This window comes from Protopterus annectens, chromosome 6.part0, assembly GCF_019279795.1.
Source record: "Protopterus annectens isolate FY-2018-M chromosome 6.part0, PAN1.0, whole genome shotgun sequence".
Classification (NCBI taxonomy): domain Eukaryota; kingdom Metazoa; phylum Chordata; order Ceratodontiformes; family Protopteridae; genus Protopterus; species Protopterus annectens.
The window spans coordinates 165,361,927-165,385,684 of record NC_056737.1 but is presented as its reverse complement, the minus strand read 5'-3'; the positions used below and the strand labels follow the sequence as shown (position 1 = coordinate 165,385,684).

At 43.1% G+C, this 23,758-nt stretch overlaps 1 protein-coding gene across 1 annotated transcript in view; it reads right to left on the bottom strand.

Annotated features, from left to right (window-relative positions):
• The window catches only part of LOC122803781 (leucine-rich repeat-containing protein 74A-like), a 1,499,916-nt gene that overhangs the window by 433,702 nt on the left and 1,042,456 nt on the right, over window positions 1–23,758 (bottom strand). The gene's annotated exons all lie outside the window — the stretch shown is intronic.

Sequence of the window (23,758 nt, the reverse complement as noted above, 5' to 3'; positions counted from 1 at the left end):
GTGAAACAACTTTGGGCAGAAAGGAGGGGCTAGCACACAAAGAGACTCTGTCTTTATGAAAAATCAAATAGGGGGCCTGGGAAGATAGTGTCTGAATTTCTGATATTCTTCTTGCAGATGTGATAGTCACCAAAAATATAGTTTTCCAAGACAGAAACTTAATATCACAAATCACTGCACATTCAAATGGGGCTGAACAATAAGATGTAGTACCAAATTAAGGTCTCATGGGAGAGAAGGATCCTTATGGGGTGGCCTTAACAACAGGGTCACCTTCAAGAAGGCTTTGCAAAGTTTGTGGGAAATGAGAAATGTTATCCATCCCAATGTGAAAATTTGAAATGGCTGTTAATTGCACTTTTATACTAGAAGCAGCTGCTCCATTATCGAAAAGGTGGGTTAAAAATTCTAGAACAGAGTGAATTGGAGCTGTGAGAGGATCTACATTCTGTTGCTGAGCCCAAATTACAGAGAGAGAGGACAGCAAAATATGATGGATCGGTGAGGAGAGCATAGGTTGTCTGGCAATTAATGGAATTGGAGGAACCAAGCTGTCAGTCTGAGGTTGTGAGGGTTGGGATGAATCATTCCTGTTGGATATGTCAGAAGGTTCAGAAAAGGTTCCATAATCCATGGTTCCTTCTGTAAATGAGGCCAGAGAAAAGGAAACCAGATTTGTCAAGGCTAATATGGGGCAATGAGAATTACTGTTCTCTTCAATCTGTTGGCTTTCTGAAGGAATTTAGAAATCAAGGGGATGGGGAAAGTCATACAATAGCCTGGGAGACCAACTGTGCATTAGAGCATCCCTCGGAGACTCCACGGGTGAGGGAGATTAGGGTGAAGTAGCCTGCTCCATTTGTTGTTTAGCGGAGAAGCAAAGAAATCACAGCAATGCTGGCCACATCAGAAGAAAATGCCCTCCGCTACCTTCTGGTTGAGGGACCACTCATGAGGCATGAGAATGGCTCTGCTCAACTTGTCCACAGTGGCGTTGGGCTTTCCTGGGATGTGTGCTGCTGTAAGAAAAAGAATGGATGAGACTGCCCATTGCCATGCTCTGAGCACTTCTCGACACAGAGGGTTTGGTCTGGTTCCTCCTTGCTTGTTTATGTACCAGACCACTGACATGTTGTCTGATTGAATCGCCACTGTTCCCAGAAGAAGAGCAGCCTGAAATGTCTGCAATGCTAGAAGCACTGCCCTGATCTCCAGGATGTTTATGTGGAGTTTGGCCTCAGCTGTGAACCAGGTTCCTTGGACTGTCTTCCCTAGATAATGTCCCCCACCCTATCTGAGAAGCATCCGTGATCACTATGGCTTGTGGCTGAGGGGGGACAAAGGGTCAACCTTGCATCAACTGCTCTGAATGAATCCACCATGTACGGTTCCTTTTGCATGTGTCTGTTATAAGAATCTGGTGAGACATTGGTTGGTGGATAATTGACCATTGAGCAGCTAAAAGCCATTGCAGTATCTGCATGTGAAATCTGACTAACAGAACTAACACTATCGCTGCAGCCATTGATCCTAAAGCTTGTAGAACATGACAAGCGGCTACCTTCTTGTTTCTGACTAAGCTATATGTTTGTCGCCTGATTGTTGACACTTTGGAGAGAGAAATTTTCACAATCATTTGAGTGGTGTCTAGTAGTGCCCCTATGAACGCTAGTGTTTGAGAAGGTTCCAGATGTGATTTTTGGTAATTTATGGTTATGCCTAGTTTGGTACAGATTTGAAGAACAGAGTCTCTTGCAAAGATAAGAAGATGCCTGGTTGGGGTGGATATGAGCCAGTCGTCTAAATAAGAAAAAACTGGAATCCTTGTCATCTCAGGTGAGCCACAACCACTGCCATGCATTTCGGGAACACTCTTGGTGGCGGCAGTGAGACCAAAGGGCAGTGCTTTGAAATGGTAATGACTGGCTCCCATCTGGAAGCGTAGATATCCTCTGGAGCATCTGCACATTTTTATGTGATTATACACAACCTGAAGATCTACACAGCGCATCCAACCTTCCTGCTCCAGAAAGGGAAGTATGGACTGAACCGTGACCATATGAAACTTGCAACATCAAATTGACTTGCTCAATCTGCTGAGATACAGGATTGGTCTCCAGTCCTGTTTTCTTTGGAATCAAAAAGGACCTGGAGTAAGTTCCAAATCTTATCTGATCTTCGGGGACCTCCTGGATGACTCTTTTTTTTCCAGCAGTTTTTGAATTTGAATGACTGCTTGATCCCTTTGACTGGGTGGAATGTCTGGGATTTTCTTGTTAGAGGGGGATGTTGAGAAAGGAGAATTTGGTAACCCCTGGATATTATCCTCTGCACCCATGTATTGGAAGTCATATTTTGCCAGGCTCACCAGTGCAGGGATAGTCAACACCCTATTGCCTGCAGAGGTGGACAATCAGGCCTCCTTTGAGGAGTGCTGAAAGGGTTTCCCAAAGAAAGATTCCTGGGACCCTTGGTTCTGCAGACATTCTCTGCTGCGAGGGTGGAGTATTCCATTATTGTCCCCCCACCTCTGTCTCAGGGGGAAAACTCTCCACATGTGTCTTGATAGGACCCCTGAGACTTTTTGAACCACATTTTTCTGCTGCCTCTCTGACCTTTTGAGTAAGGTCTCTGAGAAGCCAAAAAACATATGCCCATGGCAGGAAGAGTCTTACCTTCCTTTTCACATCTGGATAGCGTATCTTTGACTTTGGGACCAAAACGTGAAGTGCCATTAAATGGTGTGTTGACGAACAAAGACTTAAAAGACTCCACAAAATCACATAGGCACATCCAGACATGCCTCCTCACAGAGATGCCGGAACCAGCCGCTCTACTCTGGACAGCACAGTGGTACAGCGGTAGAGTTGTCTCCTCACAGCAAGAGGTTCTCTAGTTCGATTCTCAGCTGGAGTGCCTTCTGTGTGGAGTCTGCATGTCCTCCCTACATTCGTGTGGGTTTCCTCTGGGTGCTCTGGTTTCCTCCCACATTCAAAAACATGCATCTGGAGTGTTTCTCCCCGGGCCTCCACTGAAAATTGGTTTAATTCCAAGTCGGACTTTCCCGGTTAACAAATGTTAAATAAATAAATAAAAATAAATAAATACTCGTTCCTTCAGTTGCATGTGCAATGAGCTTCATTGAAGAGTTAGCTACAGAATGTAAATTCGCTAACTGGGAAGCTACTTTTTCTCTCTTGCTCCCTCAGCTACTGCTACTTCAAGGGTATCTGACAGTTCCTTGATCAGTTCCTTCTGCAACTGGTGAAATAAAAAAGGTAATTCAGTGATCACAAAGCAAAGGTTTTTAAAGAAAATACTCGCTTCTCGCATCTAGCCATCATCCTGGAATCCTTATTAGGAGGATGAATAGTGGAACTCTCCTCTGAAAGTTCCTTCTTGGTCACTGCTGCCATGACCATGGCATCTACTGCAACTCCTTTCATCCAGATGGCCTTGTCAAATGGGGCAGTAATTATATTATTTGGTCTCTGAGGAATAGGTTTGATGGAATCCAGGGTCTTCTACTGCCCACCGAGAGATCAACCCTATGAGCTCATCAGTGGGTGGAGTCACCCAGGAGGAAGATGGGCAAGGACCAAAGGCTGCCAGGTACACAGACTCCTCAGGTGAAGGATTATTGGACTGCCAGCTACCTCTCTGTTTCAATATCTCCAGAATCTCTCAAAAGGAAACATCCTCAAGAGATGACCATTGGGATCCTTCTCCCTCATCAAGGTCAGTGTCTTCCACGGCCGACTCCTCTGTGTAGTCCAAATGCTTTCTCTTGCAAAGTCTCTTCCGAGGGACCTCCTCAGTGGGGTAGTCTGGGGTGGTATCAGAACAGGCTGACCACTCCTGAATGGAGGAGGACTCTGGCTCCTACAAGCCATGCTTTTGATATGGGTCCTACAAGCCATGCTTTTGATATGGGGTCCCCTCAAGTCCAGAAGACAGCTTGCCAGGGGTAAAAGCCACAGCTGAGCTCACCTGTGCCGAAACCCTGAGGTGTTCTGACTGCTCCAAAGACCTAGGAGTCAAGCAGACTCATGGTTTGTGAGGTCTATTGTGGCTTCAGGAACTCTCCAACTCTAAAAAGGCTAAAGAACTCTGAGCAAAGGTCTGATCCAAGGAAGAAAACATGTTCAGATCAGAGCTGAAATGTACCTGGCATATTGGATCCCATGACTCCAAACTTGCTCTGAAATCAGAGGAGGAGGAAGAGGGGGAGAGATGGCTTAGTCAGATCTGGAACCACATAGGTTGAGGCCGAGGGGGACTTAGTGATGCTCTGCTCCCACAAAATGTTTTGCACCATCCATTCCACATCTCCTTCAGTAAGGCTCCTGGTTTAACGGGAGGAAGATGCTGATGGGGATTTTGTTATAGTGAAGAATGGAGACGGTACCCTCAATGGAACAAGATTGAATGTTGGGGAGTACTGACTCCTGGGAAGTGTCAATATTGGCTTGAATGGGTTGTTAGATTCAACATCAATGGATCTGATCCATCCTTACATGACAGAATTGGAGCAGAAGAAGCTAGATCCAACCTAAGAGTGCTCGGCTCCGACCAAGTCACAGACTCCTCAGACTTGGAAGATTTTTGTCGTTTTAGATTCAAGCTCCAAAGGATCTGTCAAAACCGAGGAAGGTTTCTTCTTTCCTTTGTCACTAGTGTTTTAGGAAAGGAAAGAGGCAGGGCTTTTAGATTTGGTAGGGGATCCAGATTTAGACTGACTGCAAGAAATAGCCTCCTCAAAAGCAGATGGCAGCATGCCCCTCAAAATAAGCTTATTTTTTCTCTCAACTGAAGCTCGGTGGTTGAAAGAATGGCAGATCGCACAATCTTCTTGTTAATGAAGGAGCTCAAGACAATAAAAGCAAAGGGAGTGCAAGTCACTAAAAGGAATCTTATGACAGCACTTTGTGCATTTTGTGAATCGTGATGGTTTAACTTGCTTCTCCGACATGTTGTAAAAGATATAAATGGAGAAAAACACTCATACTCACCACACACAGCTAAGGCCAAAGACGGGAAAAAAGAAGGAAAGTTCATATATATATATATATATATATATATATATATATGTGTGTGTGTGTGTGTGTGTGTGTGTGTATATGTATGTATATATATATATATATATATATATATATATATATATGTATATATATAGGTTTACCTTCAAAATGTTGAATGCTAAATGGCTGAAAATGAATTGGTTGAATGCACTATACTGAATGATCAAAATGTTGAAATAAAATGAGTCTAAACTCACAATATCAAAATTATCGAATTTGCCCATTTCTGCACTGTAGTGCGATATCAGAGTTGGTATATTTAAGTAGGGTGTGTGTGGGGGGGGTGCAGGAGGGTGTAGCCCCTCTGCAAAATAGTAGAGGTGATCTCATTGCTTTTTCAATTAAATGATTTTAGACATTTTGATCATTAAATGTTTTGGGTTTAGATGTTATTTTTCAACCAAATGAACATTAGACATTATGGCATTCGACATTTTGAAAGTAAACCATATGTATGTATATATATATATATATATATATATATATATATATATATATATATATATATATGGGTTCCATACACTAGATCGAATTTTTACTAATTCGAAATAGTGCATGTAATGCTCACTGCAGCGAAAGTGCACTTAATCGAAAGTGCACTTAAGCGAAGTTCAGTACAAAGAACGGGTGTTGTACTGAACTTCCGTGCAGTACTCATGGACCTTAGAGTTAGGGCACGGGTCATAGTAAGGGGATAGCCCGTAGGACTATCCCCTTACCATGACCTGTGCCCTAACCCTAAGGTCCGTGACTATCACACCATAGTGGAGGACATAGCTTGTTTTTATGTCCTCCACTGTGCCGCGGTATTTTCGGTGAAGTGCACTTAAACAAAAGTTCACTTTCATTAAAGTGAACTTTCGCAGAAGTGAGGCTTCCTATTACAAGTTCGAAGTAGTGAACTTTCGTTTTTGTAATAAGAATCCATATTATATATATATATTATATATATATATATATATATATATATATATATATATACACACACACACACACACACACACACACACACACACACGCACATATATATGTAGTTGGAAAAGAGAAAAAGAGAGACTACTAAAGTTAGTAGTTAAGGAATACCTTAAAGGCAAAAATGGTAGGGGAGTAACCTATAAAAAATGGTTACTAGCGGGAACGGGAGCTAGATAGACAGTGAAAGTAACCTAATAGAAAAGCAATTACTGTCAAAAAAGGTTTTTATAAACAAGGGAAAGATACAAAAAGGCTAAAAATGTGAATAAAGTATAGATATAAGACTATAGAAGAAAATATAACAATACAATCTGAAAATCCAAGAGCTAGCTGATCGGACCACATCTTTGCGAAGTGGCAAACAAGAAACAGGGAGAGATACTGACAAAGAACTGGCACTATGGAAAGAGTTAGCACAGTGTATGTGTGTTTGGGGGGGGGGGCTAACTGAATTTTCCCAAGTAACAGAGGGGATGGGATGATGCCCATTTCAATTTGTGCCTTCAAGCACAGCTTTATTATCAGTTTCAAATCTGATGAACAGACACTTGAAAGAACAAAGAATTTAAACAAGAAGTTGAAGGGGGGTTTCAAGTGAAAAAGAATGGAAGAATTTCCTTTCTGCTGAATTCCTGCTGACTGATTTTATAAGGAATTTATTCCTGATGCCAACAGCCTCTAAAAGTATTGATTTCTGCCTCACTGCTGAGGAAGGAGAAGTTTCCCCTAAGCACTTTAGCTGAAGAAGTGAAAGCCTGCACTCCACTCTTCCTTTTTCTGGATTCTTTGTCCTTCTATTTTTATCAGGTTTTCCCTGCCTGCTCTGAGGGAAAGAGATCCATAACAATAAGCTTAGCTTTTATTTCTGTTAAAGACTGAGGGTGAAGCAGTTAAAAATAGAACACTCAATAATGAAATGCTTCAGGCCTAACCAGACCACCCAGTGAACATGTGCGACTTCTGGGGGAGCTGAACATGTGTGACGTCTGGGGAAGCTTTTGCCTACATTTAGTGCACTTCTCGAAAGTCTTATCCATAAGTGAAATTTCATCTACCTGAACCACTATAATATCAGCTATAATATCAATAATAACACATCTAACTAATGTAACAACTACTTCTAAAGCTCTAAGAATTAGGTTTTTTTTTTGAAAGAACAAGAGAAACCTTAGGCTGCTGCCTTGATGTTGAGAAGCTAAGGCACCAAAAGGAAACAGCCAAATAGTCTATAAAACCAGTAAAAGGAGTATAAATTTTAACTGTCAACAACTGTCAGTAGAAAGCCTGGAAATACAGAAAAATGGTGAGCAGTTAACTGATGGCCAAAATTAGGATCCCTTCTCAATGGTGGCAAATGAGATTTGGGGAAGGTCACGTGGGATAATGAGGAAAGTACACTGAGGCACTAGAGTACTATCAAATGGCCATATTAGATCAAAGAAGCAGATCAGTTGCCTACAGACAGACAGAGGAAATAGGGTATATATTCATTACATACCACAATGCAGGGACAACTCCATGGTGAAAAGCTGCCCCACACAGCTGTCACACCATACTGACTGCTGTGTGCTAAACCTGCAATGGTCCTGGCAGGGATATGGCACACTATGTTGAGGCTTAGCATATGTGGTTAGGATATAAGGATCAGGCAAGAAATAGTGCAATGTTAGAGGACAGTTGAGTGTGGGGGTGGGTATGGCATATGTAAACAGCAAAATCATGGGAGCACGCACAACAGCCAAGGTTCCTTTGGGCAAAGACTACACTGCAGACCCTTTAGTGATGGACAGTGTATATGGACCAAATGCCCACACATAACATAGTCTGGCACAGTGTCACAGCAGTTATATTATTGCATTGCAAAACGCGCACCTAACACAGAGGTTGTGGGGTCAGTGGAGTGATGGATGTTGTCCAAAATAAACAGTGCTGTATATGCACAATGCTCTACATGTGTCCTCAGAAGTGTATTGGAGTTGCACTGGTGCAGAAACAAAGACAGTGCACTCAGAAGTTTACAGCTCAAGATACGGATATCTTGCTGGTGGCCCTAAGAATGCATGGTAGGTGTATCCTAAGAATAGATAAGTCAAATAAGGCATTTATGGATCGCGCATGGCAGGAAATTATGCAACAGATATATGATGTAGGGGTCCACAACTGTACAGTGCTGTACATGTGTTACAGGGTGAATAGCATGATATTATATGCAAGGAACAGGGTACAAGAGACAACTGATGTCAGGTCTGCCACCAGGGCTGCTCACACAGCACTTTGTCACCTCAAAGGGAAAGCAGTTCCCCCATAACATGACACTGACAGGACACTGATTACAGGTGATGGTCTGAACTTGGGAGTTGGGACTGGTTAGGAGTGCCTGAGTGCCAGCTGGAGATGCTGCAGTATAGTACTGAATAATGCCAGTCATGTAGAACATTGGAAGACACAAAGATCCTCTAATAGGGCCTTTCCCAAGCTAACAGCTAGTGGGTATAGCATCCAGGCCCAACAGCTTATAAATAAGGGTACAGCATCCAGGTCTACAGATGTGATCATTCAACTGTATTCTATACTCATAAGGCCAATCACTGCATATAATGCTCCTTTGCTATGTACCTGTCAAAACATCTGCTGCAACTTGAATGCCCACAATGCTTTTTTGCTAACAAACTCAAGGTCCTAAATCATACAAAGCTATGCAATCCCTCTCAAAGCCTTGTCCCTCTTCTTGCTGTCATACAAGCTACGAAAGAATGATCTCTACCTCGCATACAGAGTTTAAACAGACCCTCTCCTGTCAGGCCTAATGCACGCTCACAAGTTCAATGTGGGCATAAACACTGACTCTGGAGATCTCAATCTCTTTTGCAACATAAATAGAACATGCCAGACAGACAGATATGCATTAAAAAGGATACTATATCTTTGGAATAGTCTTCCTATCCCCATAAAGCTACATATTTCTCTTACACTATTCAATGGACAAATGGATGGTTAACTGCAAATTTGTGACTAGTTTAGCAACCTTGCCCCTTATTGATAGGGGCAACATGTAAATGGTCTGCTTGCCTCTGGGTCATATGTATGTAAAACATAAGGGCTAAAAACGTCATACATATATGGCTAGGCTTCTAAAGATCCTCACAGATCAACAGACTAATAAAGTACAGCCATTTAATTAACCTTACCATAATAGCAGATGTTTGAATGATTGCTGCTGCAGAAGCTTAAGCTATATGGGTTGCAGCCAGCAAGCTTCCAAACATTAAGGGCATGTCCCACACTCCTAGACCATTGGCAGTTTGAACAGAGCAGGTGAAAAAAAATAAACAGTCTGTGTGCCAAGCTCTTCAGAGCTTTCACAACAAATGAAAGAGGGCGGATAAAGCTCTGAAAGAGATCAATGCTAGGTAACAAAAAACCCAATGTTCTCACCCTGGCAACAAAAAAACTACAAAACAAAGGGGATGAAGGGAAGGAATGGGCACTGCAGCAATAATTATTTGGATATCTATATTCAGTTACCTTAGATGGACAACAAACATGGAACGTTATGGTGAGTACATAACTTCTTTATGTTATGTTGTCCTATCTCGCCTTCATTCTTACAATGATGGGACAGCATCCCTAGTACCTTTACACCGCGTTGCTCACAGGAGTACACTTTTAAGCACCGTGAAACCAAAGGATGCCCTGTCGCTGGAGGCCAAATCCACTTTGTAATGAGTGATACAAGTATGTGGAGTAGATCAAGTAGCTGCTGCACAAATATTATCCATGGGAATTCTGGCTTGAAAAGCAGATTACGTAGCCATTGCTCTAGTGGAATAAGCCTTCACTTTGAAAGGTAAATCTTTGTGATTTGAGTTATACATGAATGTAATATAACCTGAAAGACAATTGGAAAGAGTAATTTTTGAGACTGAGGTCCCCTTTTTTTTGCATCAGAGAAGGATACAAATAATTGGACAGATTTTCTGAAGTCTTTGGTCCTATGCAAATAGAATCTGAGTTGTCTATGCACATCCAGTTGATGTAACTTGTACTCTGCCTTGTTGGTATGATTAGGAAAGAACACTGGAAGTTCTATAGATTGGTTTATGTTGTTTGGAGAAGAGACTTTAGGTAGAAAGGATGGGTTTGTACTTAAGGATACCCTATCCTTATGAAAAATCAAATATGGCGGTTTAACAGAAAGAACTTGCAACTCTGACACTCTTCTAGCAGAAGTTACAGCCACTAGAAACAAAGTCTTCCATGAAAGGAACTTGAAGTCTGAAGATGAAGAGGGCTCAAAGGGTGGTAACGTGAGATGAGACAAAACAAAATTTAGATCCCAAGGAGAAAGGGGTTCCTTAAAGGGAGGTCTTAATAAGAAGGCACCTTTTAAGAAGGCTCTACACAACCTATGTGACATTAAGTTGGAAGTAGAATCACCAATGTGAAAATCTGAAATTGCAGCGAGTTGAACCCTGATGGTTGCTACAGCTGAGCCTTGTTGAAACAGTTCTGCCAAAAATTCCAAAATAGAATGAATAGGTGCAGAAAAAGGATCAATGTTCCTATCTTGAGCCCAAAGGGAAAACCTCTTGCATTTACTAGAATACAGCCTTCTAGTGGAAGCTTTATGCGAGGACATTAAGATATGTCTAACTGTAGGAGTGAAATTGTGAAGCCTGACTAAATTGGGATGTGGAGCAGCCAAGCTGTCAGTTTTAGGATGTGGAGAGAAGGATGAAGCTCCCCTGACATATGAGTCAGCAGATCTGGCAATGGGTCCAGAATCCAAGGCTTCTCCTAAAGATGAGGCCAAAGGAAGAGGAACCAAACTTGGAGAGGCCAGTAAGGAGCAATGAGAATTATCCTGCTTCCCAAGCATTGTGCTTTCTGAATTACTCTGGGTATGACAGGAAACTGAGGAAAGGCATATAGAAGTCCCGAGGGCCAATCGGGAGCAAGTGCATATCTCGGTGTCTCCCCCAGGGGGGATTAGGGTAAAGTAGTTGCTGCACTTGTCATTGATGGGAGTGGCAAAGAGATTGCAGCAAGGCTGTCCCCATGTTTGGAAAATCATTTCCGCTACATTGTGATTGAGAGACCACTCATGAGGCATTAGGATTGCACTGCTCAGCTTCTCCGCTATCACATTGGACTTCCCCAGATTGTACACTACAATTAGAAAGCACTAGGAAGAAACTGCCCATTGCCACACTCTTAGGGCTTCTCGACAAAGGGGTTAAGATCTGGTTCCCCCCTGCTTGTTTATGTACCAAACCACAGACATATTCTCTGACTGTATCGCAATAGCCCCTAGAGAGAGAGTCTTGAAGTGCTTGCAATGCAAGAAGCACTGCTCTCATCTCTAGAATATTCATATGCAAGTGAGCTCTGTGTTCTTGCCATGTACCTTGGACTGTTCATCCGAGATAATGCCTCCCCCCACCCTATCTGGGAAGCGTCCATGGTCACTGTAGCTATTGGTTGATGTGGAATAAAAGGTCTGCCTATTGTCACATGAGTGGAGTGTATCCACCATCTTAAGTCGTTCTTGCAAGATTCCGTTATTTTGATCAGATGAGACATTGGAAGCTCATGAAGTGACCATTAGGAGAACAACAGCCACTGAAGGATCCTCATGCGCATTCTGGCAAGAGGGACCAGTGTAATCATGGAGGCCATTGTTCCTAGTAATCTTAGAATTATCTTTGCTTTCAATTTGGTCTTGGGAAGGAGGTGAAGTATCTGCTGTCTGAATGCTATAACTCTTTCTGTTGGAAGATGTGCTACCATGGATGAAGTGTCTAGATCTGTGCCTATGAATGTAATATGTTGACAGGGCAACAAGGCAGATTTTTGAAAGTTTACTGTAATGCCCAGCTAATTGTAGATGTCCAAAATTAGGTCCCTGGCTTGTAGGAGTAGATACTTGGTGATGGCAGACAGGAGCCAGTCGTCTGGATAGGGAAACACACGGAATCCTAGACATCTCAGGTGAGCCCTGATTACTGCCATACATTTGGTGAACACTCTAAGGGCTGTAGTGAGACCAAAGGGCAGAGCTCTGAACTGAACTGGTAATGGCTGGGTCCCAGACAGAAGCGTAAGTACCTTCTTGATGTTCTGCCCATTTTTATGTGGTAGTAAGCATCCTGAAGGTCTATTGAGCACATCCAATTGCCTTTCCCTAAAAAGGGAAGAATAGACTTCAGTGTCACCATTCGGAACATTGACTTCTTGGCAGATTTGTTTAACTTGCTTAGGTCTAATATGGGCCTCCAGTCCCCTGTTCTTTTTGGCAATCTTGAGTAAGTTTCAAATCCTATTTGGTCTGCAAGGACTTCTTGGATGACTCTTTCGTGGAGCAACGTTTGAATCTCTGTAGTTGCTTGTTCCCTTCTTAATCCGCGGTGGTGCAGCGGGTAGTGTGGTTGCCTCACAGCAAGAGGTTCTCCCGTTCGATTTTCGGCTGGAGTGCAGGGAGTGCCTTCTGTGTGGAGTCTGCATGTCCACCTCGTGGTTGGGTGGGCATTCGAAAGACATGCGTAAATGGGCATGCCTTCATTGAAAGTTGAATGTCGAGCTGGCACCTCAGCGTTCATCAAAATCTACTGCCAATCATTAGCAGACCGGAGTTCCGCTGTGGCGACCCCTAACCAGGGAAAGCCGAAAGACAACAACAACATAGTTGCTTGTTCCCTTAGATTGGGTGGAACATCTGGGATTGTTTTGGTCTGTGGAACAGGGTTGGAAAAAGGGATGGAGTATCCTCTGGATATTATATTTAGTACCCATTTGTTGTTTGTGATATTTTGCCAGGCTTCTGGGTACATTGATAAACGTCCCCCGACTGCCTCCAGAGTAGAGCAGTCAGGCCTCCTGTCAGGAGCGCTGATAAGGGCGTCAGCGAAAGGAATCACAGTCACCCTGGTTTTGTGGGTCCCCTCTGCCTCTGGGGCGGCATCTACCATTATTACCTCCCCTCTGCCCCTGGGGAAGGTATCACCCCGTGCATCCTGGAAAAATCTCTGGGATCTTTTGAACCACATCTTTCTGCTCTTCTGGCCTTTAGGATAAGGTCTTGAAGGTACAGAAAAACGTACTCTAACGGCAGACAGAGTTTTTCCTTCCTGCTCACACCGGGATAGAGTGTCTTTTTCTTTGGGGTCAAAGAGTGAGGAACCATCAAAAGGGGCGTTAGTAAAGGTAGACTTAAAGGGCTCCTACAAAATTGCACAAGCGCATCCAGGAGTGTCTCCTAAGGGAAACTCCAGAACTCGCTGCCCTGCTTGCTCCATCTGCTGCATAGGATATGAGCCTCATGGAGGAGTTGACAATGGAATTTAAGGTGGACAGCTGGGAGGAGACCTTCTCATTCACCCCCACAGCTAATGAACCTTGTAGAGTATCTCCTAGCTCTTTCAGGAGATTTCTTTGTAGCCTTGTAAAGTGGGATAAGTAGTTCAGCGATCGCAGTGAGAAAGTCGCTGAAGAAAAGACACACTTCCCGTATCTGTCCATCATTTGAGAGTATTTCTTTGGCAGAAGAACAGATGAGGAAGTCTCTACAAGTTCCTTCTTGGTGGCTGCAGCCATCACCATAGCAACTACAGGTACCCCCTTAGTTAGAAAATCCTTGCCCGAAGGAGCTGACAAAAATTTGTTTGGCCTCAGAGGGACCGGTTCCGTAGTGTCAGGTGACTCTCATGCCTTTTGACTAACCAGGTCCATTAGCTCATCGAAAGGCGGAGACACCCAGGAGGCTGAAGGTTGAGACCCAAAAGCCTTCAGGTGCACTGACTCCTCATTAGAAGGGGTGGTGGCCTGCCAGCCACCTCTTTGCTTGAGGATCTCTAGACTATCTGAAAATGAGATATCATCAGAGGATGACCATGGGGACCCTTTCGACTCATCGAGGTCAGTGTCTGAAGTGATGGACTCGTCTGGGGAGTCAACATGCTTCCTCTTGCAGGTTCTCTCCTGAGAAGGCTCCTCAGAAGGATATTCTGGGGAGGCCTCAGAGGAGAGGGGTTTGCCCATTGGGGGATCCTGAGGCTCTGGATCTCTGCTGTCCTGTGGAATGGGTGGTGCCGAGACAGTAGCCGGTGCCTTAGGGGGAAGAGTACTGGTATCCTTCTGTGGTACTGAATGGGTAAACAACACACTCCTCATCAGCTCAAAGGTGGATCCCGCCAGCTCTGAAGACTCCCCTGGCTCTGAGGAGACAGAGGAAGGCAACAGAACCGAGATCGAACCCGAGGCAGATGTGGGAGCCGAGCTAACCCGGGTCAATGGTCTGAGGGGTAGACTCGGCACTGAAGAAGATTGGGGCCGAGAATCCCCCCCCCGGAGCTGACCAGGGAACCCCGGCTCCCAGACTCCCCGGATGGCATTGAGAGAGTCGGAGCAGATGTCGGCTCCGTGAACACTGAAGGGGGTCCCGGAACCGATGGGTCCACAGTAAGCAGTACTAAGCACCCCGGCTCTGAAGGACCAGACTGGCTCGGAGAGGAACAACTGTGGGTACAGTAGGCTCCCAGACCAAATGGGTGGGAGCCGAGAATAATTTAGTCAGCACCGGCGACTTCAGGAGTCTGCGCACCACCTGTTCCACGTCATCATCTAATAAGCTCCTAGTAGACCTGGAAGATAGGGAAGGAGAGCGAGACCTATGAAGGTCTGGTGATCTCAACATCGGAAAAACTGGCGAAATATCAATGGACTGGCTCTGAGTGGCGGTAACTTGCTGCTCAGAAGGCTTTGGAGCCGAAGTACTAGGCCTACCAACCAAAAAGATCTCCGACGGCTCAGAGGACTGTGGAGCCGAGGAAGTAGTGGCCTTTGAAATTTTAGGAAGTTTGACTGGTGGCTCAGACTGAGCCATTGTTGTCTTTTCTGAGACTTATCCTTTTTAAAGGATGGAGATGAAGAAGAGGAAGAAGAACTATGGATGGCTTCCTCAAAAGAAGGCTTTAACAGCCCTTTCAGAGTCAACTTGTTTCTCCTTTCCTGAAGTACTCTAGCACTAAAAGAATGACAAAAAGTGCAGTTTTATTGGAGATGAATGGCACCAAGGCAATAAACACATATAACATGTCCATCCGTGATGGACATTTTTTGTGAGCACTTCTGATATTTCTTAAAGCCCGAAGGCTTATGTTCTCTCTCTTTTCGGTCTTGAACATTTTTAATGTAAGACCCTAAAGGCGACAGCAACAACAAGAAAAAATTTAGCTAAGACTAATAAAGCTAAAGCTACAGCAAAAGTTACTACAGGACAACACGAGGAGCGACAAGCAGGGGAAGAAAAATAGAACCTCTAACTCAAATGGTTCTATTTTCTAGACAAGACAATACAACACTACAAGCCATCTAACTTAAACAGGCAAGTAGCTCTCTAACTTAAACGAGCTATATGGAAACTAACAGACGAACACAACCACTACACGGGATAGCAAAAGGGCCTACAAAGCGATGGTAAAAGCCGTGCTAAAGGGGAAAAAACTATCACTACCTAACAAAGAGCAGAAAGAAAGGAGGCACAATGAGTTAAATCTAATAAGATAAAAGCGGAATAGAAAAAAATTGATACAACTTGGCTATGGCCAAGATGAGCACATCCAACCTCGTAAAGTGGCAAATGAGATCTGGGAAATTACACCACTGCATTGTGGGATATCTTCTTGCCACGAGCCAGGTTTGAGACTTTCAGCTATGTATTCAGCTGAGTCGGAGCCGAGGATTGGCTCCAAACCGGTCATTTTAAGAATAAAGGCAAGATAGAACAACATAACATTATATGTTACACCCACCCAAAGCACTGTGATGGCCAGGTATGAGGGAAGAAACGTTCCTTCCATCCTTGAATATGTTTCCTGTTATGTCTACTAAAGTTTACAAACGTTAGTCAGTAAGTAAATTAGGGCAGTATTTAAAAACTGTCCCTGACTTTTTTCTTACTTGCTGTCTAGGTGACCCCACTTGCCAAGTGCTTTACTAGCTTTGAAAGCCAGTAAAACACATTGTGTTTTTTGTTTTCTTTTGTAATTGAAAGAGCGTGGAGTAGATAAGACTCCATGCAATACAAAGTCTTATGACTGGATCTCACCCATCATAACCTGTTATTATATGTTGTCATCATGGATGTCAAGATTCACCTCTTAAGCTTCATTCTCAAGGTAAATGTCTTGGCATCCATGTCTTGAACACATAATAATGGGGTCTATATCAGATCATCGAAATGGCTCATTATTGAATGCTGTAATGTCAAACTGCAAAACCCAAATCCTAACAATATCAAAACCTCAAAACAGCAAATTTTTTCCCAGGGAAAAGAAAAAAAGCAGCAATCCACACACATACATTTAAAAGTTACATCTAACCCTACACTACACTGCACATACACTACTACCTATCCACTTACCTTAACCCTGACCCTAACCTTAAGGTCTGTCACTATCGCACACTCACCTCACCCGCGCCCTAACTCTAAGTCACTTAACCCGCCCCAACCCCAAATTCTCACTATCGCACACTCACCTCACCCGCGCCCTACCCCTAACCCACCCAATCTGTGCCCTAAGCCGAACATCCGCACAGTCACACACTTATCTTAACCCAACCAGTAACTTTCCACCGCATCGCTGAAAACAGTGAAGCCACAACAACGGCCAACCAAATTCTTTCCCTAGGAATTCGGTTTTGTGCAGCTTCGCTGTTTTCAGCGTTCGCAATATTGGGTTCGATAATAGATCATTCAAAATTCTGCCATTTCTATGATCTAATAAAGACCCTAATAACGTGGTTACAACTGGGGATCTGATCATAAACCTCTATGTTATGATGGAAGTAACAAAAGGAGATAATACAGGACAACTATTTGGAAATAGTCTGCTTTGACTTAAGTGGATGAGGTGTAATTCCCTGAAAAGTCAGAAGGAACTCCCTCTGCCATCTGCAGCACTGATGAATTTCTCTCAGAACCCATTTGTCTGAAATTATCTGTTGCCAAAGACAGAAATGGAAAGCAGAGTAAGGGGAAAACTTAAAGAGTTGCCAGGGTGGTAAGGGGGGGAATTACAATCTGTAGACAGTCATTCAGACGTATTGGACTGTCCTGGTTTCTGAGAAGCTACCTCTTATTTTTTAGAGTCCCACTGTCACTATTTTTATTGTCTGCTTGCCAGAAGTATGCAGTATTTGCTTAATCTGATTTATATAAAAATGTCCTACATTAGGGATGAAACCTTTACCAAACTTGGAGAAGGAAGGCTGAAAAATCTTAGTCACTACTAGAATCAGTTTTTCTCTCTCATTGCACTTTTTCAAGACCTCAGCAGATGATAGCCCAAATACAACCCTCCTTCCCAAGGGAAAAATTCAAAATTCCAGCTTAAACATCATCAGACTAAGTTTCAAAACTTAATCATGCAAATTTTCTGTTAACAGACCTAGTAGCTGCTGCCATGGAAGAGGCATCAGCTGAGACATAAACACACTTCGAATAATGTTTTGGTTACTTGACAAACAGATAAATAACAGCATTTTGAGAAGATCTGCCCTCTGAAACAAGAAAATAAGTAATAATATACCTCATATTTTCAAAAAAAGCAAGCAAATACTTAAACATGTGAGCTTGACAATTAAGAATAATGTTAAGGATGTCAGAAGAATAAACTTTCTTTGTCAAATCTATCAAAAGCTTCTTCATACTTGTCAGAGGGGGATGGATTATCATTTACTAAATGCTCAGCTGAAGAAGGATTTACCAATGAAATCACAGCAGGGTCAGAACTAGGTTTAGAAAATAAGAATTTGTAATTTACAGTGTCACATTATCTGCATATTTTCATAGGTTCCATTGGCAGAGGATTTAGCAGCATGGCTCTGCATAAGCTTGAAGTTCAACACACATTTAGGTTTACTTGCTTACACACGGCACAGTCACAGTGCACAGTGATACTGTCAGTAACACTATCTGTGGAGGGAACATTCCTCTCTCATTTCCCATGCCTGTGAGGACTGCAGGGGCCCAGGATGTGCAACCTGCATCTCTGGTGTTTAGTGAAGGTTGTCTTGTTCATGTACTTCCCAATTATACACAGGCAGCAGAGATACCAGCAGAATCCAAAGGCTATTGCAGTGAGGAGAATTGTATGGGTACTTGTCGACAAATTCAGGAAAAAGTATTATATAATACTGGTGTTACCCCAGCTCCAACTACAGAATGTGCAGAGCTATGGTCTAAGCACTGATGGATACTACTTGGACCATATTGGAAGTGGTAATTTTGCGGCATGGCCTACATGAGCACCTCCAGCCATTGCAGGAAGAAGCCCACATGGCAACCATGAGAGAGTCTCTGATGCTGCTTACACATGGCAGGCCTAGTCAACGTGGGGGTGTGGATGTATACTGCAGGTAAGCATAACAGCTTTGAACATGTGACAGCCCCCATTGTTGTCTTTAATTCTGGCCATGGTCAATCACAGTGATGTGAACAGCACACTCCCAACTCTACTGTCACCTCCAACCCCAATCATGTATGCTCAAGAGGATGTGGACAATACTCTTCTGGTGCCATTCTCACCTCCATCCAAGGCAGTGAAAGGTTTCATGGATATGTAAAACATCTGTTTAGCTCCAAAGTGGACGAACCCAACACAGCACAATCAGTGCCTCATGGTTTCACATGGCCCACTACCCAGCAGATTTCCTCTGAATGCTGGACAGGCTGCAGTGACAGCCAAACACATGCCATGACCACATGGCAGGGAACACAGTCGCAATCTTACATAGACAGCCCACATCCAGTGGATTCCCATGGTGCACATGCTTCCTCAGCTGCCTCTGCAGTAACACTTGCTACACCTGGCAACCACTCCACTCCTAAATGTTCTATACCATCACAAGAGGACATGCTCCTTGACACCCCACAACACTGTAGCTATGCACAGGCTCACCCCAAACATAACTTATGACCATAACACCTATGCTAGTGTTGTCATCTCATGTTACTGTGTACCCCACATGAGTAAGTGAAGATGACTGCAGCTTGCACACACTCAGGTTCACACGAATTAGGTAATGTTTGGCACACAGTATAGCCAGTTTGTGCAATATATGGCATAGCTTGAGTGTGTTGCTACTTGCATCAGTTTTACTTGTTTGTCCTATCATGGCCCAAGGTTGTGAACTAAACACCACCTCTTTGTCAGTGCCATGACATATTGTCTATGCCTCAGCCTCATATGGGAGCCCATTGCAGCCACATCTACCTCATCTGGCTCCTCTGCTGCTGGCACACCAATGGTTGACAGTATTATGTATTATAGCTTCTCTTTACTGCACCTGTTTACATACCATCATGTTCTGCAGTATGGCACATACCACAAATTGCTTGCTGTGTGACTCAGAAGTATACTCAGCCATCAGAAATGAGACTTTGGCACTCCAAACACACGTTCAGTGATGTGCTGTGTTCCATGTCTGTGCCAGTGCAGTGCTACACACGCTTTCTGCCTCTATATGGGAAATGAAAATGAGTCATCAGCTATGGCTACAAGAAACATACAGCATCACCTGTAACACATAACAGCAAACACCATTATGAGTGGTCTGGTATGAATAAATGTGTGCACTTACCAACTAGATGACATTGTGTAAAGTCCCCACCACGCACAAATCAACAAATCAATGACACAAGTCTTGTGTGATTGATACAGAAATCATGGGAATTGTGTGGATGACACACAGATGTACTGTAATTAATATCCTGGGTGTTGCATACCATGCCGCAGTTGATGTATAAATCCTTCTGCATGATGTACCAGATGCCATGTGGATCCTTGATGGAAAACACTGCTCTTATTTTTGCTGACAAATTGAGTGTAGAAGGGCACTTATCTAAATAAATATCTTACTATTTCACAAAACAAGCACATTATCCTATGTAGCTGAAACAAAAAAGTCCATGTAAAATATATACAGCCTCTACTCAGAAATTCTATAATAAAGCAGTGGTGGAATACTTCCATTTTAACTGGATAGACAGAACAACCAAATGTAAAAGGAAGGACTAAAAATACCACAATGAGGGGAACACAGTGCACTGGCTTTCCAATGCCTACAGAAGATGTACACTGTAAACTCAAATTCACAAACACAGAGTCACAAAAATGAAACGCTCCCCACACAAAGTAGAGCACAGGACTGCTTCTAGATGAATCAGTCTAACAACTGCACTTAAAAGCACAATACTCAAATTATAAAATGATTTATCTGTAAAGAGCAGTCTGTCCTAGACTTCAAAGGCACAACCCAGTTCATCAGTTTTTAACCATATAGAGAAGAACTTTAAAGCATTGTACTTTAAGGCAAAGCTCATGTAGAACTACACAAGCTGTATTCTCAGTTTCACAAAAAATGTAATTTCATATATTAGTCTTGCTTGATGAGGCAAACATACTAGACAACAGTAGTCATTATTTTATGTGTACAAACAAGAAGACTAATATGCTAGACTGGCCATAAACCAAACATAACTCACAATTCAGTAATTACGTACACACTATTGCACATTACAGGAGGAGACACTATCTCAGTATCAGACTTGTAATGTATTTGTATATCTTCTATTTTGGAGCTTTTCTCCTTGGGTCTCCTCTGAAAAAAGGTCCAAAAGTCAAGTTGGACCAACCTGGTTACAAATGTCAATAAATAAAAATAAATAAAATTAGGGTTATAGAGCCTCCTTTATGCTGAAGAAATAAGAAGTTATGTACTCACCATAACGTTCCATGTTTGTTGTCCATCTCGCCTATATTCTTGCTGGTTACTCGGTTCCGACTCTGCCTAATACTAAAGCTCAAGAGCTACCACTGGCTCGAGGCTAACCCCTTATCCCATGATGCACTGGGTAAGATACCCAGGTCTTGTTTGCAAGCGAAAACCTTATCAGTATGCCCACATGCCTACACAACAACAGATGTCTAACTGTAGTAAGAAGGAACCAGAGACTCATAATCAATATAACTATATATATATATATATATATATATATATATATATATATATATATATTTATGTGAAATATCTGCCCGGTCCTCCAGGAACAAAGGAGTGGGGGGGGGAGAAGGGTGGGAAGCAAGAATATAGGCGAGATGGACAACAAACATGAAATGTTATGGTGAGTACATAACTTCTTAATGTTATGTTGTCCTATCTTGCTGTATTTCTTTCTGGTTTGGACTGCATCCATAGCACCTTTATCCTAGGGTGGCTCAGGAAAATAAACTCTTCAATACAGTAGAACCAAAGGAAGACCTGTTCCGAGAGGCCACATCTACTTTGTAATGAGTAATGAAGGTATGCGGCCTTGCCCATGTGGCAGCTGCACAAATAGAGTCCATGGGAAGTCTAGTCTGAAAAGCAGAGGATGTTGAGACTGCCTTTGTGGAATGTCCTTTTATTCTGCTTGGTAATTGTCTGTTATTCTTACTGTATGAAAAGGAGATGCAATCTGTATGCCATTTAGACAATGTTATCTTGGATACTGGCAATCCTTTCTTTTTGGCAGAAAAGGACATAATAAGCTAGTCAGACTTTCTGAGGTCTTTGGTCCTATGCAAGTAAAAGCGTAGCTGTCTGTGCACATCTAGTTGATGTAATTTATGTTCTGCCTTGTCGCCATAATTTGGAAAAAATACAGGCAATTCAATGGATTGATTTAGATTATTCTCTGAACAGACCTTCGGTAGGAAAGAGGGATTAGTTCTCAGGGATACTCTGTCTTTGTGAAAAACTATATAGGGATGATGAATAAAGAGAGCTTGGAGTTCTGATACTGTTCTGGCAGATGTAATGGCTGTTAAGAAAAGTGTTTTCCACGACAAATCCTTCATATCGCAAGAAGATGCGGGCTCAAAAGGTGGCAAGACTAACATGGATAGGACAAAACTTAGGACCCAAGGGGCTGGAGGTCCTCTGATCGGGGGACTAAGTGGAAAGGTAGCTTTGAGAAAGGCTTTACATAAACTGTGAGACATAATAGGTACTCCCATCTCCCCAATATGGAAATTAGAAATGGTTGTCAATTGAACTCTGATAGTAGCTGCCGCAGTTCCCGCATCAAAAAGTTTGGAAAGAAATTCTAGAATTGCAGTAATAGGAGCTGTAAAAGGTTCTATGTTCTGCTCCGCAGCCCAGTATGAAAATCTGTTTCATTTACTGGAATACAATTTCCCTCGTGGACGATTTGTGGGAAGAAACAAGGACATATTTTACTGCGGGGGAGAAATCGTAACACCTGGCTAAATGTGGAATTGCAGCAGCCATGTTGTCAACTTGAGGGTTTGTATGGATGGATGAAATGCTCCTGATGAGTGGGTCAAAAGGTCTGGAACTGGGTCCAGAATTCACGGTTCCTTCAGCAAATGGGTCCAAAGAAAGGGGAACCAAACTTGTCGAGGCTAGTAAGGTGCAATGAGAATCATCTTGCTTTTCAACGTGCTGGCTTTCTGAAGTACTTTAGGTATTAAGGGGAATGGGGAAAGGCATAATGTTGTCCCGGGGGCCAATCATGAACCAGAGCATCCCTTGGTGATTTCCCCAGAGGAGGAATGAGGGCAAAGTAGCTGCTGCATTTGACATTCATGGAAGTGGGGAAGAGGTCGTAGCAAGGCTAGCCCAATTTCTGGAAGATCTCTTCCACAATTTCCAGCTTCAGTAACCACTCATGAGGCAACAGAATAGCTCTGCTGAGTTTGTCCGCTATCACGCTGGATTTCCCCGGGATGTGTGTTGCTATCAGAAAACGGTGAGAAGCGACCGCCCATTGCCACACCCGTTGTGCCTCTCGACATAGGGGGTATGATTTGGTTCCTCCTTGATTGTTTATGTACCACATCACAGACATGTTGTCCGTCTGAACTGCAATCGTCCCTATCGGAAGAGAGTCTCAAAATGCCTGAAATGCATCTAGCACCGCTCTCATCTATAGGCCGTTGATGTGCAAATGGCTCTCATGTTCTTGTCATAGACCTTGGACCGTCATGCCCAGATAATGCCCCTCCACCTGATCTGGGAAGTGTCCATGGTCAGAACTGCTGTTGGTTGTGGAAAAACAAAGGTATGGCCAGTATATAAATGCTCTGTTTCTAGTCACCAAAGGAGATCTTTCTTGCATGAGTCCATAATGATTATCTGATGTGAGTGGAGAAGATCTTGCATTGACCACCGGACAAAAAGTAACCACTGCAGAACCCTTATATGTGCAGCCGTGCAAGGGGGACTAGAAGAATCACACCTGCCATGGTGCCCAGAACTTGTAATACATATCTGGCCTGGGTTTTGTTTTTGACATCAATATCTTGACCTGGTGGTGAAGGGACTGTATCTTGTCTGGGATGAGTTTTGCCACCATGTTTTCTGAGTCCAGTTCAGTGCATCAGAAGGTAATATGCTGAGAAGGCGACAAGGCAGATTTTTTTAAAATTTACTGTGATGCCTAGTTTGGTGCAAAGTAACAATGTTTTGTCTCTCGCTCATAGCAGCAGATGCTTGGTTGTGGAAGTGAGGAGCCAGTCATCTAGGTATAGAAACACATGGAATCCCTGACATTTCAAGTGAGCCGTGACCACTGCCATACATTTGGTGAACACTCTGGGGGCTGTAGTGAGGCCAAAGGGCAGGGCTTGGAATTGGTA